The sequence below is a fragment of the Castanea sativa genome, chromosome 5 (genome assembly GCF_040712315.1).
Source record: "Castanea sativa cultivar Marrone di Chiusa Pesio chromosome 5, ASM4071231v1".
Classification (NCBI taxonomy): Eukaryota; Viridiplantae; Streptophyta; class Magnoliopsida; order Fagales; family Fagaceae; genus Castanea; species Castanea sativa.
Window position 1 is genome coordinate 43,425,349 of NC_134017.1, and position 4,625 is coordinate 43,429,973.

The window sequence follows — 4,625 nt, forward strand, 5'->3', positions numbered from 1 at the left end:
CTTGTAGATTTTTCCTTTTTGACAATTCAATCCACATAAATCATATCAAGTACTAACATCAAGAATTATCATAATAATTCCATTGAATATACTCTCAAAGTAAGTCAAAGCTCTAAGCAATAATTACAAGCACCATTGGCCACAAAAAAATAGAGGTCTGAATAAATCATTACATATCATCAGTTTTCCCATCAGTGGGAATAACGTCACAACCACTATAATATACAAAAAAAGTGAGTCAAGCCTATTCTAAGATGTATATCATCTAATATCTCCATTTCAAAAAGTTCAGCCTCCATTAGTAGTTAGTCTAACTACTATTAGCCACCAAAAGGCTGTCTCAAAAGATTGTTGTCTATTCTGAAAAGTTTATAAAATAATAGGATGAGACAAAGCCCAGTGTGTAGCAAAATTAATGGGGGTGGGGAAATGCAAGTCTCATAACGATGAGCAAGTTACAAAACATGTTATGATATGGGAATTTCCATTAGGATCATGCAAATTCATTTTTCTTAATAAATTGACAAAAATGATTAAAAGAATATAGCACCAAGCTTTCTCCAAATATTTCAACATGAAACTACATACTATTTACTGTGAGCTATTAAAATACAATTTTTAAAATCTAAAAATCCAACCCAAGGCCACATGACAAGCCGCCATAAAGATGTTAGATATGCCACAAAGACATCAAGTTATGCCACGAAAACATCAGTTATGCTATGAAAACATCAATTATGCCACAAAGACATCAATCCGCCACAAAGACGAGGTGCCAAGATACCAATGTCACAAAGAGTACGGCATCTGGCTGGGTAATCACATATCATAGCCCAAGGGTAAAAACATAAAAAGCTCACAGTTTACATGAAATCAAAATACTATTCAATTTCAAGTAGTTTCACAAAAACCTTTGAAATACCTAATATATTCACAAGGTTCTCAACTTTTCCAAAATCATTTCTTGTCAATAATATTTTGCATCAACTTTCCCAATTATCAAAGCATCTTTAAATTTTCAAATAATGCAATAAATCAATTAAATCCATTCTCAAGAATTTAATCAAAGATACTAATATTTTCCATGCTAACAAATCATGCATTTCCCCATATGCATTGCCAAATATGATGACATTTTCACAAATAATCTCATACATTAAAGTTACAACGTAAAGCTTTCTACAAAAATATAATTTCCATAACAACTTTCCAAAATGTGTTTAACCCAAAAATAATGTTTTATGCAACATGGTAATTTTTTTCCAAAAATCCCATTAAAAGCTACTTACCTTGCAACCTTCAAAAAGCTTAACTCTCCAAGCTCCAAAGGAGATTAGCTAAAACCTAAACAATATCAGGAAAACCTATCACAATAAGTATAAAGCTTGAAACTGTATCTAGCTACAAATTAGGAATTGTCAAATAAGCACTTTGATTAGGAAAGCCTAGTATTTAGCCTCACAAATAATATTTTCCACTTCCAAAGTTTCTCAACAATTTCATTACAAGGCATAGACTCCAACTTATCATCATGCCATTGCAAGCTTCACATTTACCATAAGAGAACCTAACACTTTATGAATTTCTTCCTCAATATACATGTCATTTTCAAGAGACTCACAAAACAACAACATATATAACAATATCCACCATTACAAACCCCAAATGTAAATCCTCCACTAGCTCCAAATAAACAATAAAAATTAGATTCATCAATTGTTTCACATTAGAAAGTTAAAACCCCCAAATCTTTACCTATGGGTAAATCTCAAATAGCTACCATTGTACAAAATCCACAAACATTCGCCCAAATAGGTCCACCAAAGCAAAACCCATAAACATTATCACAAGAATATCACTTCCAAAACTTAGATTACAAAAACCTCTAACAAAATATGAAAACCCACAAAAAGTATAAAAGCTCTTACCTTAAATAAGATGAGATGTAGGAGCTTAAGAGGTTTTTATGGAGCTTTTTTGTCGGAAGATAATGGTGGAGGCGGTGGACTGATGCACCAGTGGGGAGTGAGGGAGTGTGAGAGAGGATTGTGGGTGTTTAAGACTAAATGAAAAGAAAAAGAGAGCAACGTGATAAGGGAGGAGAGCTAGTTGGCCAAAGGGGAGATATTTTGAGAGAAAATGAATGGTGGGGAATTAAGGGGTAGGTGGATGGGGCTCACGTGAGTCAAAAATCTGACCACCCTTTCCTTTCTTTTCTTTTTTTAATTGACTTGGGCTGGGTTTTTTACAATACGTGCATGTGAGTAGGAGAATACAAGCATGTGAGTACATAACCATATGAGCATTAAAGCATCCTAGTACATATACCTCTCACTGTCCAATTACCTCTACATTCAAGCACAATCATCTGAGTATTTGAGCGTACGACCGTGCAACTGCATGATCACTTAAGCCTTCAAGCATAGGGACATTTTATCAACCAAGTGTATGGATATCAAACATGTAAATATCAATGTATGTGTGCTTGGGAGCATGTTATCGTCAAAACATGCAACATAGTAGCATATGATCAATAAGGCAAGTAAGCTTGGGAGCATGTGATTATCAAAGCATGTGAGTGTGTGAAAATTCAAGCGTGTGAGCACTCAAGCAAGTGAGCATGGGAGACTACGATGTTCCTTATACACATGTGACAAGCCAAGCATGTAAGAACATGTGGGCATAAGAGCAAACATAAAAATGAGCATGTGATGATCAAAGCATATATGAGCATGAGGGCACACAAGCATGTTGGCACGTGATAGTTAAAGCATGTAGACATGGGAGCATACGATTATCTAAGTACATGAACATAAAAACATGTGATCATCAAAGCATTTGAACCTATCTTCAATGCAAGTTCTTCAATGCAAGTAGACATGTGAACATATAATTATCAAAGCATTTGAACCTATCCACATGTGACAAGCCAAGCATGTAAGAACATGTGGGCATAAGAGCAAACATAAAAATGAGCATGTGATGATCAAAGCATATATGAGCATGAGGGCACACAAGCATGTTGGCACGTGATAGTTAAAGCATGTAGACATGGGAGCATACGATTATCTAAGTACATGAACATAAAAACATGTGATCATCAAAGCATTTGAACCTATCTTCAATGCAAGTAGACATGTGAACATATAATTATCAAAGCAAGTAAACATGTGAGAATGTGATCAACCAAGTATGTGAACATATAAACACATAAGCATTTAAGCATCCAAGTACACATACATGTGAACTTATGATCATCAAAGCAACTACACATGTGAGCATGTGATTAACAAAGCATGTGAATATACAATCGCATGAGCATTTATGAATTTAAGAGCACATACATCTTACTTTCCAATGACCTAAGCATTTAGGCACGAGCACCAAAGCACATGATTGCACAAACATCCAACTACATTATAGATATATCGTCATCCAAGTGCATGCACATTAGGATACAAACAAAGGGTTTATGCTTAATGAGAATTAATGAAGAAGTCTAATGAAAGAGTGACACGTAATTGAATACATGAGCATTTAAGCATGAATGTATACCAGCATGTGAGTGAGAGAATACAAGCATGTGAGGATAAAGGAATATGAGCATTGAAGCACCCAAGTACCCATACCTCTTTCTGCCTAATGACCACAGCATTCAAGTAGAATCGTCAAAGCATTTGAGCGTACAAACGTGCAACTACATGATTGCTAAAGCCTCCTGGCATAAAGACATATTATTAACCAAGTGTGTGCACATGTGTATGGATATCAAACATGTGAATATCAACGTATGTGTGCATGGGAGCATGTTATCTTCAAAACATGCGGCATAGTAGTATATGATCAACAAGGCATGTGAGCTTAAGAGTACGTGATCAACATTGCTTGTGAGCATCTGCGCGTTCAAGCATGTGAGAATCCAAGCATGTGAGCAATCAAGCAAGTGAGCATCCAAGAGTGAGCATGGGAAAATAAGATGTTCCATTTACACAGGTGACACGTCATCAAGTAAGAACTTGTAAGCATATGTGCATTTAAGCATGTGATCATCAAAGCGTCCAAAAAAATGAGCATGAAGGCGCACAAACATGTGGGCATGTGATAGTTAAAGCATGTAGACATGGGAGTATACCATTATCTAAGTACGTGAACATAAAAGCATGTGATCATCAAAGCATTTGAACCTATCATCAAAGCAAGTAAACATGTGAACATGTAATCATCAAAGCAAGTAATCATGTACGCATGTGATCAACCAAGTATGTGAACATACAAAACACATGAGCATTTAAGCATCTTAGTACACATACATGTAAACATATTATCATCAAAGCACCAACACGTGTGAGCATGTGATCAACAAAGTATAGAATATACAAGCACATGAGCATTTATGCATTTAAGAACACATGCATCTTACTATCCAATCACCTAAGCATTTAGGCATCAAAGCATGTGATTGCACGAGCATCATCTGCGTGAGCACATCAGCCTCTGAGCTTATTGATATATCGTCGTCCAAGAATGTGCACAATAAGATAAAACAAAAGGTTGAAGCTTAAAGAGAATTAATGAAGAAGTCTTATGAAAGAGTGACACTTAACTGAATATGTGAACATTTAAGA